The following is a 15,583-nucleotide window of genomic DNA, read 5'->3' on the forward strand; positions in this document are numbered from 1 at the left end:
TTTCAAAATGGATTAAATCCCAAGCTTTTGGATAGAGCTCTGATGCAAGATTACCCAACCACTGTTTTAGGTTGGATTCAGCTAGCTTGTGAAGTCGAAAACTGCACCCAAGTAGTCCGCCTGGTGAAACAACACCAACTTTCCAGGGCAAGGAGGGGACCCAGCTTGTCTACTCAAGGCCAGATCGCCCCAGGAGTAATGGGACCAGGCAGAGAAATTAGAGACACTCGTTGGAGACAGGGCTTGTGCCTCCAATGTGGAAACAGCGGACATTTTGCAGCTCAATGCCCCCAAAAAGCCTCCCAAGCAAGGGGGGTCACACGCCCCGTGCCAGCATCTAGAACTCAGAAACCAGAGCGGAAGGCACCTGTAAGACGTGGAAAACCAGATACAGACTTAGAAGCTGAAGAATGGCCTGCTGAAGCTGTATACACCCTGCCTGAAAGTGAGCCCAATGAAACGTTGGGGAACGAGGAAGACCTGCTGTAAAAGGGCCCCCATGGCAGGTCACCGAGAAAACCACCCCTACTAAGATGAGAGAAAAAGGGGCCATTTTATTCATGCCTGTAGTACTTGTAAATCCAAAGCGAGGCACTCATGTGCGAATACAAGCCCTCATAGACTCTGGGTGTTCCCGGGACATTATCTCACCAGCTTTAGTTAATGGGCTAGGCTTAAATACCCATGAACTGGAAGATCCCATAGTTTTCGAGCAAATGGATGGGTCGGGCATGAATCCTGCCCCCTTTGAAACTGAGCCCATGCCCACGGGAATGGGGAAGCACTGGGAGGCCCGCCCCTACATAGTCAGCAATGCAGCCAAATATCCCCTAATATTAGGCAGCTGCTGGCTGGGAGACCACAATCCCTATATCAAATGGTTGGAGGGTGTGGTCATATTCAAAGGAAGTCAGTGCAGTGCACATGAGTGGTCAACAGGATGGGGCAAGACACCTCCCTCTAACGTCAACGTCGCTCTACTAGCAGGGGAGGAGTCAACTATCCCCCGGGAGTACAGGGATCTACGCACCACCTTTAGTGAAAAGGAGGTGGATGAGCTTCCCCCCCACCGCAACACTGACTGTGCCATTGAACTAATTCCTGGGGAGAAGCTACCCAAAGGCAAACTATATTTCATGAGCCCAGCGGAGCGCCAGGAGCTACAGAAGTTTATTGATAAGAATTTGGAGAGAGGGTTCATCCGACTAGCTAGTTCCACGCATGCTGTGCCTGTCCTGTTCGTCAAAAAGAAGGACGGGGACTTGAGATTGTGCACGGATTTCAGGGGCATTAATGCAGTATCCATGTCAAATGCCTATCCCCTCCTGTTAATTCGGGATTTGCTCAGCGTGGTAGCCCAAGGCAAAATATTCTTGAAGCTGGATTTAAAAGATGCTTACTTCCGCGTGAGGATACAGGAAAGGGATGAGTGGAAAACAGCATTTAACATGTCCTTGGGCCAGTATGAATACTAGTTATGCCGTTCAGACTCAAAGGCGCCCCAGCTGAGTACATGACCCTCATTCATGAAGTACTACATGAGTTCCTGTATAAAAGGGTGGTCATTTACCTTGATGACGTGCTTATCTACACAGCAGATAAGGAATCACATGTGGAACTAGTCCGCAAAGTTTTGAAGGCCCTAATAAAACATAAACTATCAGTAAAGTTATCCAAATGTGAGTTCCACAAAGAGGAGCTAGATTACGTGGGCTACCGCATATCTAGTCAAGGATTAAAAATGGATCCAGCAAAAGTTCAAGCACTGGAGGGGTGGGAGGCACCCCAGACAAGAAAGCAATTGCATTCGTTCCTAGGATTTGCTAACTTCTATAGACCGTTCATAAAAAACTTCGCTCAAATAGCACTGCTGCTAACGGACTTATTAAAAACCAAAGGCAAGGGGGTTTTAGAGAAAAAACCCCAGGCCAAATTATCCTGGACCTCAGAATGTCAAAATGCATTTGAACAGTTGAAGGAAAAGTTCATCTCTGAACCCACACTCCAGCATCCCGATAAGAATCGTAAGTTCATCGTGCAAGTCGACGCCAGTGACACAGCCACGGGGGGAGTATTGCTACAACAGGATGCAGAAGGCAACCTCCATCCCTGTGCCTGTCAAAAAAATTCACGGAGACAGAACATAATTGGAGCGTCTGGGAAAAAGAAGCTTTTGCTGTTAAACTTGTGCTTACCACTTGGAGGCAATGGCTAGAGGGGGCTCAATGCCCTTTTGAAGTCTGGACAGATCATAAAAATTTGGAAGCCCTCCGCACAAGCCGGAAGTTAAATGCTAAACAACTTCGCTGGGCGGAATTTTTCTCTAAGTTTAACTTCACACTCAAATACTTACCAGGAAAAACTAACTTCCTGGCGGATGCTCTTTCCCAAATGCCACGACACAACAGCCAGAGGGAGGAAACCATTGACACAGTGTTCTCCCCAACTCAGCTGGGAGGAGCAGTAACAACCCACAGTCAAACAATGAAGCAACACCTCAATAAGAAACTTGATCTCTCTGACTGGAAGAGATGAGTGAAAGAGGAAGTAGAAAAAGAGGGGGAGGGGTCACCCCTCCAAGAACTCACACAAACAGAAGCGGGTGAATGGTATAGAGGCGACAAGCTATATGCACAAAGAAATCCTCCAACAATGCCATGATGCCAAGTTAGCTGGCCATTTCGGCTACCTCAAAACCCTCCACCTGGTCCAATGCCAATTCTGGTGGCCCAACATGAGACGGGACGTCTCGCAATATGTGTCCTCCTGTCCAGTTTGTATAATGGGGAAATCCAGGAGAGGAAAACCCCCAGGACTACTCCAACCACTAGAAGTCCCTTCTAGACTGTGGGCAGTGATCTCCATGGACTTGCCTCCCTCCAAGGGATGCATCTGCATCTTAGTAGTGGTGGATCTGTTCTCCAAGCAAGCACACTTCATTCCTTGCACAACCATACCAACGGCCAAGAAACTCGCGGAACTATTCATGAAACACATAATAAGGCTTCACTCGTTTCCCGATAAGGTGATATCGGATTGCGGCGTACAGTTTGTAGCTAAATTCTGGCAGGAGCTCCTTCAAGTTGCAGGCATTGAACAAAGATTAAGCTCCATCCATCATCCTCAGTCCGACGGACAAACCGAACGTACTAATCAAGTGTTAGAACAATTCCCGCGTTGCTATGTCAATTATCAACAAGATAACTGGATACATTTTCTCCATTTTGCCGAATACGTGTGCAACAACGCAGTCCACACCTACACAGGGGAATCCCCCTTTAAAATAGTGCAAGGGTACGAGGGACAAGCCCTACCCCTTGCCTCACACCCAGAGACTCATAAAGCAGGAGACCTAGCGGAATGGTGGGCCTCCCTAATGGCTCAGTGGAATATTATCCAGGAAACCTTGAAGAAAGCCAAAGAGGATTACAAAAAAAAAACGCGGATCGCCATCACGTAGAACAATGGAACCTACAACCAGGTGACAGAGTGTATGTTTCCACAAAAAACTTTAAAAGTGACCAACGCTGTAAAAAACTGGGACTTAAGTACATGGGCCCCTTTCCAGTAAAAAGAATAATCAATGAAGTGACAGTAAAACTTGAATTACCAAAGAACCTACGCCAGATAAACCAACGTTCCACTTCAGTCTGTTAAAAAAAGCTCCCCCTCCAGATGAATGGCATCCTGAGAGGGGTGTTCCACATCCTACCTTAATTGATGGCCAAGTCTATTTCGAAGTGGAAGATATCCTAGACTCTAAATGGAGGCATAACAAACTCTACTACTTAATCAGGTGGAAAGACTTTGATGAAAGCTTCAGGGAATGGGTCGAACATTCCCATGTTAATGCCCCACGACTCACCGCCAAATTCCACCAGAAATACCCAGACAAACCCGGACCAGGTGAGGGGGCCTTTGGGGGGCAGAATGTCAGGTCTGTCATCAACAGTCCTTCCATCTTTCTTGTTCTGCTGTAATTATTCAGTGTATGTGTGTGTGCAGTTTTTCACACAGGCCAGTTCACTCCTGGGAAGACAGCGTGCTTATCTCGAATGGCTCACCACAGCGGCCTTGGGACGGTTCTCTCCTATTCTCCCACTGATTGACTATGCCCAGCTGGGTCCTGTGGGTAGGGGGCTCCCAGGGAAGGACTGTAACTTTGTAGCAAGCCTTCCCTACATCATTCTCAGCAAGAGATCTATGTACAGCCAGTCGCTTATATTGCTTCTGTAGAATCTATGGACATATATACGCTTTAGTTTTGATTTTCCAATAAACAACTTTGACTCAAGAGAGCTTGGATTTCTTGCTGCAAGGGGGGAAGTCAGCTACTACGTATCCTATTTTCCATAACCTGTCATTTGTTGAACTGAAATGTGGTTTAAAATATTTTAAATAAATATGTTTCTCAGGTTCTTTTTAAAATTGTTTCACCATCTAAGAGTCTATAAACATTCAGCTCAAAGTGACAAAACTTGAGATGGGCACGGACCGGGAAAAAACCATGAGCTGTGGGTCCATGGTCCATGGCGTTTCATGGACCACAGACCACGAACTTTTCATGATCCAGCGCTGGTTCACAAACCAACCAGTTTGTCGGTCCAGGCTGGCGCTGGGAACACTTTAACCCCTCCCTTGCTCCAGCTGACTGGTATCCTGCCAGTCAGCTAGAGCAAGGGGGAGATTTAAATGTTAAAGAGCTCCCGGGGCCACTTGCCAGCAGGGCGGGGAGGCTTTAACGGACCACAGACCAACGGACTGGCAAAAATCCATGGGGTCCATGGAAAAACAGGCGTCCCATGACCTGCCAGTTTGTGAATGCTGAACCGGCCTGATCTGTGTTAAATTTTGGTCTGTTTTCCTGTCCATGCCCACCTCTAGACAAAACCTTTACAGCACAAAAGTTGGCAATGCTACATCAATTGACACTGACAGAATTAAGATTTGGAACAGAAAGTTGATCCAATTTTCATCTTATTCTATGTAGAGGACCAAACAGGCAAAATTGTGGCTCCTGGAGAACCCTAGATATCTGGGTTTTACAAGCAGGGCCAAGACCTAAATTATTTGTACCGTCTTCTCTTACTGAGAGAAAAAGTTGTTTTAAAGCACTTCTAACCATAGGAGGATTGACAGTAAACCCCAGAAGTATAAACTGTGATATACTGAGATGCAAAATGGAGAAAGTGCTAATTAACTTTACTGCGCCAAAGACCTTCTTTAATAAAATATTTAAATAATCTGTTTGGTCTTTTGGCTAACAAAGGGAAGAAGCCATTAATCAGTCTTCTCCCAGGCCAGGAAAGGAGCTTTGACCTGACCCCGACTGCTGAGCTTTCCTTCCTCACATAGGAAGATGAGTTGTGTGAGCTTAACAGGACCTTTTCATCTTTCCTTTTCATGATCTTCAATGAGGCCTGCTAGCTGTGACCCTCCCAAGACCTGGATTGAGTGGGAAACCAGCCCTGCAGCCTAAAACTATAAGGGCGATATTTTAAAGAGATATTTTAAACCTCAGACTCCAGTAACTCCATAACTTCTGACCTATAAAGTACTACAGTATCAGTGGAATAACCCATTAGTGAAACATGCCTTTAGGGGCACATTGCAGGATTTCTGAAATAAGTGGAAATAAACTTTTGATAAGACTTTTTCTTTTTAAAAAATGTATTCTTTCAACAGTTTAACCCGCATGTTTCTAAATAAAAAGTTAGATACACATAATAATTCAGTAGAAATATCTCTCATTTATCAAAAAGTAATTTTGAAAGTCCACACAGAGAAAAGTCATTGTAATTCCATGGGGTAGTAACTGATAAAAAAGGAGTCCGGTAGTTCCTTAGTCTAACAAAATATTGTTCCAGCATAAACTTTACAATAATTGGATCCCCGTGATGCAGTTACATGAGCATATGAAGCTGCTTTATACTGAATTAGTCCATTGTTCCATTATGGTCAGTATAGGGTTGTCAGGTCCCCTTACCATCCGGGCGGGAGGTGGGAGATCTGGCACTCACCTTATAGATGTCCTTGCACGTACACAAAATGTGCACACATTCCTGGGCTACTCAATGACATCACTTCCAGGAAGTGACATCATCACGCAGGCCACAAGCTGCCCCTAGGAGCACTCCTGCATTCCGCAACAGGCTGATTTCAGCCAAAGACAGGTCAAAACCACCTAGCAGCAGTGGTCCCAGGGCTGCATGATGAGCCCTGGAGTGCTCCTGCACTCTGCAGTGGGCCCAATCAGGCACTGGGAGGGTGGTGCGATGGGAGCACTGCCAGGGAGGTGTGATAACCCTCTGAGTGCTCCTGCCTTCTACAGCAGGCCATTTTCAGCCTGTTTCATGCCAAAATTGGCCCACTGCAGTATTCAGGAGCATGTTGTGCTGCCCAGAAGCGTGCCCTGGGAGGTGCATTCCCCTGCCTTTTCCTCCACCAGCCAGGTAAGCGGGGGTGGGGGTGGAGGGTGGGAGTGGGGGATCCCTCAACCTCAGCAGGGGACTGCCAGCCCTAGGTCAGTACTGTCTACTCAGACTAGCAGTAGCAGTCCAGGATCTTGAGTTAGTGGTCTTCCACATCACCTATTATCTGGTCCTTTTAACTGGAAATGCCAGGGATTGAATCTGGGATTTTCCAGCAATGCTGTACCACTGAGCTATGGCTCCTTCTCCAGTCATTTTACGCAGGGGAGATTTACAGCTGAGCAAACATGCACCTGATTAGCTACATTCACACATTATTGCTTATTCGGCCCACCTGGACGTCAGCACTGCAGCTTGGACAGGAACCACGTTTGCAGCCCTGGAAGAGGGAAAGGCAGTTGGGCATTTCCTAGGCATCCAAGGGATGGGCGGAGCCAAAGACATATTTGCCTGCTCTGCCCTTCTCCAGCACACAGTTGTCTTTGAGCAGAACCACAAGTGACAAAAGGCACAGATTGGACACTTGTCAGCTTCCCTCAAGTTTTGATGGGAAATGTAGGCATCCTGGTCTCACAGCTTCGCTCTCCGACTGCTGTCCAATGGCCTTTTCAACTGTCACTTGTCCAACATTCCGCCAAGCTGCCTACATTTCCCATCAAAACTTGAGGGAAGCTGACAAGTGTCCAATCTGTGCCTTTTGTCACTTGTGGTTCTGATCTGAGTTGCTCGGCCTGAGCAGAGCACGCTTCAAGCTGAGCTCCTCTGAGGCTGGTTTTATTGAAGGCCCTCAGGTCGAGGCAGCAGTAGCTGCTGTGGAGAAGCTGTGCTATTCCCCTGCTTGCTACCTTCAAACTCCAGGATGAGAGCCAGGGCCCGGCGCCAGGCTCAGTGGTTTGGCAGAGATTTTTATTTTATTTTATTTTTCCCTTTCTTATTTACATTTGGGGCTTATGTCAGGTCTGACATAAGTTCCTTGTGTGTTCTAACCAGAGAGACTCCATGTTAATCCTGTCAGTGTTTTAAGCTCTTCTTTTGCAGGTGACAAGCAGTCCAGTAACAGTTATCTCAAAGAAGAGGAATGTTTTGACTACAGTCTTTCCAGCCCTGGGAAAGTTTCACTCTCTCAGCTTCAAGCCGTTTGTTTTGAGAACTGTTGGGGGAGGATGGGATTTGCTGGGCTATGCTATTCTGTACCTTAACCTTTACCTCCATTCGTAAAAATACCCGTGTACCAGCCAAGATATCGCATCTTGGCCAGTGGACTATAACGGTTGTTTATATTCAGTAAAATCTTTTGAAACCAATGGACTCATGTCTAATTGCAAGAGATAGTCTGGATTGCAACTTTTAATAAGCCACAGTCTGACAGTTGTCTATCAGTCAGGAGGGCTAAAGCAGGGTGAGGCCCAGCCCCTGTAGGCCTCCGGCTTACTGGGCTCCCCCCTTTTTTCACTCTGTTGGCAGGGAGTTCTTCCAGTAGCAGCAGCAATAGGCTTTGCTGTAGGCCACAGGGGTGAATTGCAGCCATCTGAGGGGGGGATTGCTTCATATACTGTTGCCATGGGCTTAACAGGGTAGATGCTGGTGCCCCCCCTCCCTGTCTGGGCTTTTTCCTCCCCACCACCCTGTTTACACTTTGGGGGCTTGGGGTAGGCTCATGCAGATAGGATGGCAGGCCTTCCGGCCTTAGCAGGCCTTGTTACTTGAGGGAGGCTAGAACTGGTAGTGTGGGCTGGTGGCCATCTTTTATTAGGGCAACTACAGAGGTGTGGTTATCAGTGGCCATTATGTGATGCTGCAGCAGCCGTCTTTGTTTAGGGCATCTTATTGAGCAGCAGCCATTTTGTGTGGTGGGCAGCCATTTTTTGGGTCACCCCATAGGTGGCCATTTCACTTTACCCAGTTTAACCATGCCACCCAAGAAAGCCCAAAGGCAAATGGCCAGCAAAGAGGCAAGCCCCTGGAAGTACTGTGCCAGTGCTGTCCTCCTTTGATAGGAGGAGTCCTTTAGCAGTAGAGTTGCCAACTCCAGGTGGTGGCTGGAGATCTCCCGGAATTATAACTGATCTCCAGGCTGCTGGGCTCACTTTCCCTGGGGAGAATGGCTGCTTTGGAGGGTAAACTCTGTGGCATTGTACCCTGCTGAGGTCTCTCCCCACCTACGGCCACACCCTCTCCATCCCCCCCCCCAAAGTTTCCAGGAATTTCACAGTTTGAAGCTGGCAACCCTATCTAGTAGGCGTGATATACTGGATTGCATTGCAGCCCATGTACAGTCCGAAGGGGTCACTGGCTTCCTGGCTTTAGTCACTGTGACATGGCAATGAGTCAAGGGTTTGGCATTAATGGGCTCAGTGGCTTCCTGGCTGCCCCCCTCCCCTTTTTTGTTCAGCACCTGGATATAATATAAAGGCATAATGACTTACCTAGTGCTGCATGGTTGCAGTGTGATGCGGAATTCAGTGCGTGGGGGCCGACCTCAAGCCTGGCTTGCTCTGGGATAGGATACACTAGCAGCTTGGGCCACAGGTGATGTCTCCTGCAATACCAACAGGAGGGATCTCTTTGACAGCAGTCACCTAGATCATAGGGCTGCTGTTGATCCTAGTATCTGCTTCCCCAGTGGTGCAGTCCTTTCAACCCTGGATGCTTTGTTGGGAGTTCACCTCACATGGGGTAGTGCTAGGAAATTCTGTAGATCTGGCCAGGAATGCCCAATCTGAGGTCCCCCACACACACCTTCATGGCTTGCAAACATCAAGGGCACGGAGGTAGGCCTGGTGGGAATCTGAGCAGTGGTCCCAACAACAACAAACTGGAGAGGAGACCTGTCCCATAAATCTGAAGGTTCTTAGTGGTTGCTGGCTGCATATTTCAGGCACCAGGATTCCCCCCCCCCTTTATTTGCTAGTGGGTTTCACATGGATGTTGGATCCCTGTTCACGGTCCTGGTACAAAGTAGCAAGGGAGTGTGCTGAGGGCAGGGTGCTGCCCCCTCCCTTTTGGATGCCCCTATTTTTTCACATATAGGTCCTTTGACCAGCAGTCAAGGTGGCTCGGTGATGTGGGGTCTGCAATTAAATGGCAAAATGTGACATTGAGCCTGCCTTTCACTCAGCATCTCAAAGATTTTATGTTATTAGGTTTCCCTTCATAGGGCAATATACGGGCAATCTTACAGTCAGGGCTCTTCTAAGGGAGTGCTCTGTCGTTAGTGGCCTTTGAGCTCTTCAGCTCTTTTGGCTCTGCAGGTTCTGGCCATTGTGATAGTTAATTTTGCCTATAGAGTGATGGCACTTGCTAGAGAGTTTCTTGGGGCCATAGGTTACTTGAGGCCATAGGTTCTTCATCACAGGCTTAAGTTCACCTGAAGGGTGTTGACCTTGAATTACAGGGCATGGCCCTTTTCCTTACAGGCTCATGCAGGCTGGCAGCGCCCAGGCAATTAGTGGCCTGATGCTTTGAGGGGAGGTGCAATCCTCCACCTCCTGTTTTGATCATTCACCTGGATGGGAATGACTTTGGATTTTGGTGAGTGCTGGGGCATTATTGGTTGCTCCCCAGCTTACTTAATTCGCCAACCTCTATGAGGTGATGAGTTCTACCTATCGGTTGCTGGCTGTGACATATTCCTGGATGATTTACGGCAACGGCTCAGGTTGGCCATAAGCCACCTGTGGGGCGCAAGGGCCTAAGCAGAGGCTTGGCCCTAATGGTGGCAGGTTAGGATGGGAAAATGAGCGGGACAGTGACCCCCTTGGCACATCCCCATTGGTGAGGAATTGGGGTCTGTCAGGAGCGACTGGTGGGCTCCACGGCAGCCAGTTGTGAGGGCAGACTGCCACGTGGCTCCCCTGTACAAGTAAGGCCCTTCTGCAGTATGGCAAGGTGCTGCAGGCTTGGAGGGGGAACCATTTGCCTGGCTGGTCAAGTACCAGCCATGCCTTGTATGGCTCACCCCTGCAGCTGTGGGGGCTCGCCCAGACAGGTCAAGGCGGAGGTCATGGGTGACCCCAGGGCTTGACCTGTACCGCTAGTTAGTTAGATCCCTTGCCGTATTGACAGTTTATGTTGAAATAAATAAAGTGGCCCAATTTTATACCCAAGCTTTATGTCTGCCTTTTATTTCGACTGGGGGGGGGGTGATTACATTGCCATTATACCACAGCAATGCTTCACAACTGGACTGTCTTACCTCTGTCTTATCCACAGGAATTAGCCGTGTTAGTCTGTAGTAGCAAAATAGTAGAGTCCAGTGGCACCTTAAGACTAACCCACTTTATTGTAGCATAAGCTTTTGAGAAGCACAGCTCTCTTCGTCTGATGAACAAACAAAGCTTACTATTTCACCTGTATAGGAAAATCTTGTTTCACCTGATTGATACAACATCTATCAACCTTTAGATGCAAATCTAAGATTGCCTATGAACATGTTAAACTGATAGAGAGACCCATAAGAATTCTCCTTCCTTGCATCCAGTGACCCACTAGAACCTGAAGCTGAATGAAAACAAAGCTAGTCTGCTATGTGTTACCCACTTGCCCAGAGGAGGGGAAAGCAAGTGAAGGCAAGAAAAGAGGTTGAAAATGAACTGCTTCTCTCAAAAACAGCTCTGTTCTCCAGCTGCCCCCAACAAGAAAGGTTGCAGAAGTGCACTAGCTGTTGTTATTCCCCACATTTTCCCGTATCTTTATTCCCACCACCAAACAAAGTACAACAACAAGACACTTCAGGGAAGAAAACTCTGATCTTAAACTGCACTGAAGGGCTCAATTTTAAAAATATTTCACTTGTTTTATGTTTCAGTATGCTTTTTAGAAGAAATAGGTTACCAAAGACACCTGCAGGGAATAACAGCAGTCATGAAATTCTTTTTTCCTCTTCCCCAGGCAGCTCACTCCTTATTAGTCAAAACAAGAATTTTGCCTAGCTATAACATTTCACATTTCTATCAGCCGAGAAACCAATCTCTCCCTGTTTAAATTCAAAGGCCACCTAAGACATCTCTTCAATCTCTTCGTTTTTTAAAATTTTAACAAAACCGAGTGAAATAGAGAAAATGTAACATCCATGTTATTTTTATAAATGCCTTCATACCAAGTTCCTGTTACTCACATTGCTGTTAATCATCTTTTCAGTGGATAAGATGAGACATTTGGTGATTATGTTGCCAGGACAATTGGCAGAACTTCCTCAAACAACCTTATCAGTGTGTCCAATGTATCTGTTTTAAATTCCAGATTTTTTCTGCTACCTGAGGCATTTCTGAGCTGTGTAGAAAAATCTGTCCTCTCTCTTGATGGCTCTAGCCTCTGACTTTAAATATTCACACATGGGGCCATGTTGACAGTTAGATATATTGACAAGCAGGTCCCCCACAAAAGTTGCTGAGGGGACGAAGGACTTCTGAATTAGGATTGCCTCTGCTTTGGCCACAGGCATTTTTCTCTACCTACTGCTCTGTTTTATATGATCATTTTTTAATTATTTTAGAGTAAAAGATTGCCCTTTTAAAAATGATATATTGAAGTGATTTTGTTTGTGACCTGCCTCATGCACTTTACTAGCGAATTAGATAATAATAATTTAAAAATTACCTTCATTTAATTGAACAACCAGTCTGTAGACACATCGACAATTCTTCCTCAAGTGCAGAAAGCCATGTTCAGGGTGGAGTGGGGTGCTCAATCTATCTTTACACAGATTAAATTTTAAATGGCAGTGCAAATTTAACGTGAAAAGATAATTATAGTATTTCATTTTCTTTCATCTCAGGTTATGTAAATGAAACTTTAAACTTTTTATGGTATAATGAATTTTTCACCAAGCTTGATTTTAAGCTGTCAGTCATTTCATAAGGAGTGCAATTTTTTAAGAAAGACAGACAGTGGAAACAAGTCAGGAATAATTTCAGAACAGCTGCTTTAGATTGACAGGGCTTATACCATGTGAGACCATCATATGAAGGGTCAAAATGAATGGGTTATTTAGTTGTGTCTGGATTGTTTTTTTGCTGTTTAATTGATTCTTGTTATGGAATGACTGTCTCTTTGATATACAGACTTCTCACCAGAAGACTGCTCCATTATTCAGAAGCTCATTTACTTAAACCAACAGTGTGTGAAAAGAAATAACTGACAGCTCTTCTGAACCTAAAGTATCCCTCACCAACAGAAGAGGCTGGCCAGTGCATCTCTGTGTGATTTACTGTCCTAGCATTGATTCCTTTCAACCAGCATCTGTTGGGGGCAGATAATTATCACAGATTTCTTCATCAAGTATAACAGGATCACTTTCAACAGAGAGACAAAGCAAGTTTACCAACTCTCAGAGAAGGCTGTCTGTTGCATCTCTGCTGGGGTTGCTGGACTGGATGTTCTTCCAGTTAGGAGCAGGGCTGCCAAGCCCTCACCCTCAGCTTCCATTTTCCACTGTTGTTTGGGGCTTGGAACGACAGCAGGAGAAAAATAAATTTAAAAATCACCATCAGACCAACAGTGTGACATTACTTCCAGGGAAAACTCACAAGTAACATCAGTCCTCTCTAGGAATTGCTCGAAACTGTATGGTAAAACCTTAGCATTTTCTGTGATTCATAGAGGGGTATAACATGTTGAGAGCTGGCACTGCAGAATGGCTAGGGAAGGTTTTCAGGGGTGAAGTAAGCCCAGCCTCTTGCTAGCCCACATCTGAGGCTGAGGGACAGGGGAAGACTTTAAATCCTTTAAGCAGGGAGTCACACAGGTTGGGGAAGCACCCCAGGACCTGGAGAACATCAGCGTCACCACAGTGGAAGGTTCAGCAGCTGCCTTGTCCCTGGAGGAGCCTCATATATCATGTTGTTGCACCCTGGAACCTCCCATGTCCACATCACCCCAATCTCCCATTGGCTGCAACCCTTTCTCAGGAGCCCCACTGACTAGGGGCTCACAGACATGTATGAGGCACATTTGTCTGGGGGCAGATCTTTCTTATCCTTTCATATTCTAAAAATAAATTTTCTTAAATGTAAGATTGATGTGCGCCTCTAATTTTAAATGAAAAACATCTCATTTAATATGTTTTTTTCAATGATAGAACACTTGGAAAATACTAATAATCATCATACAGGCACAAGCAGGATTCCCTGACTCCCCCTTCACACTGCTGCTCAAGGAAATCCCCCCAATCCCACTCTTGGTGGGAGTCAAAGGAACCTTAGGAGCAATGTGGGCTGCTGTGTGTGTGGGGGGGTGGGAATTGGCAAAAATCTCCCTTTTTTGGTCACTGGAAGTACCAAGATATTTGGTACTTTAGATATTTGAAGTGTGGCTTGCTATTAAAATACCGCTGTCATTTTCCCTCCAGTTTATCAGTTTGTGTTTAGTCAGAAGTTTACAAAGCAAACTGATTTATACTTATAAAAGGCCAAAGGTGAAGCCTGGAAGGAGATGGAAAATAAAACTGCCCACTGCTTAGTATAATAAGGTGGAACAACATATGAAAACACTAAAAGTTCAGCCATATTCTAAAATATTTAGGAGCTTAAAAGCTTGCTGTGGGGTGAGGAAGAACAGGGGAGGCTGCCAACTGCGGGCAGTTAAGTGTGTATGGCTTAGAGGGAGAAATTGCTTAACAGCAAACAGTAGTTTTTCTCTTGGGAAATGGTCTACTTTTCTTTCCTTGTATTCCTTCAGAAGAGCTGAATGGTAATTCTTCTGACAAAGAGAATTTTTTATTTCTTCAGCAACAAAAGAACAAGCGAGCTGCTCCCACTTGAAGGAGGCACAGTTTGAAAGTGTCTAAATATTACTGAGGGCCAAGCTACACATGACGAATGACAATTGAACAGCAAGTGTATTTCTCCCTGTTCACTTGCCCTCCACTCAATCCACTTGCCGTTCAAGTGTCATTTGTCATGTGTAGCTTGGCCCTGAGTTAGGCCAATCAAGGCCAGGCTTTCCCAATGAATGTTCATGGCTAAGGAAAATATTTAAGACATAGAAAAGAACCTTGGTTTCTTTGGTTTATATCAGACAGGATTTGTATGAATCAGTACACTTGTGGGCTAAGAATTGGCCTGGAGAATGATGAAATGCAAAAACGCACATCTTATGTAGCAATGCAATAATTTTAAACAAGGGATTGCCAAGAACATGGTGGGGTGGGGGTGGGGAGAAGGCATCAGGAGCGGCGCCAAGGTTTTCAGAACCTGTGGCTGGCTGGCGGGCTGGGTGCGCATGCGTGCACACCCACGCACATCCACCAGCCTGCATGATGACGTCACGTATGATGTCATCACGGGCGCACACGCAAGCCAGCCCAATTGCTGCAGCGGGCAGCTGGGACGGCATGTGGGTGGCCTCCCAGCTCTCCCGCTCGGTTGGCCTGCGCTGCCCCAGACGTGTGCCCGCAGCTGCTGTGCCCGGCCGGGGATGTGTGCTGGTGGTGGTGGCAGCATGGGGTGGGAGAGCTGGGAGGCTGCAGCTCCGTCACACATGCTCCTGCCCCCAGTGCCTCCTCCGGCACCCCCTCTGGCACCCCGCACCCTGAGGCAACCGTCTACCTGGCCTCAATGGGTGCACTGGCCCTGGAAGGCATGTTGCTTTAACTATTTGGAACTCATCTGCAAACTCCTTGGGCACAAAGATACGGGGGGGGGGGAGAATTAATCAATAGCAGGGGCTTATGTACCCCTTATGTCCGAGCTCTAAAAGATATTTACAATAAAGCAAAATTCTCAATAGAAACCATGATTATCAAGATGTATAAAATCAATGTAGAGGTTAGTGTAAGACTGAAGACCTTTCATAGAAAGCAACAGCTATACTTTGGGGGCAAGTTGTAAACTGGAGCAGAGGCTAAACAAAGAAGACTATAAACAAGGAATGTATGTTAAAGGGAAAGTAATGGGGAGTTAGGAAAGACAGCAGTCAGGCAAACTGGTCCTTTTTCTCACACTCCAATCTAATTTCTGTGTTAGAACAGGGTTACCAGTAGAGATGGGCACGATCAAAAAAAAAATACCGATTAAGCCGTTCGTGGATCCGGGCCGCTGCCGAACCCAGGCCACCGATTCTAACCGATCAAGTCCCATTTCTGATCCGGAATCAGGAAGGCCAAAGCTGTTTCCAGTGATATAGGAATGGTGGTTGGTGGCAGCGGCTGCCAG

The sequence above is a fragment of the Eublepharis macularius genome, chromosome 15 (genome assembly GCF_028583425.1).
Source record: "Eublepharis macularius isolate TG4126 chromosome 15, MPM_Emac_v1.0, whole genome shotgun sequence".
Classification (NCBI taxonomy): domain Eukaryota; kingdom Metazoa; phylum Chordata; class Lepidosauria; order Squamata; family Eublepharidae; genus Eublepharis; species Eublepharis macularius.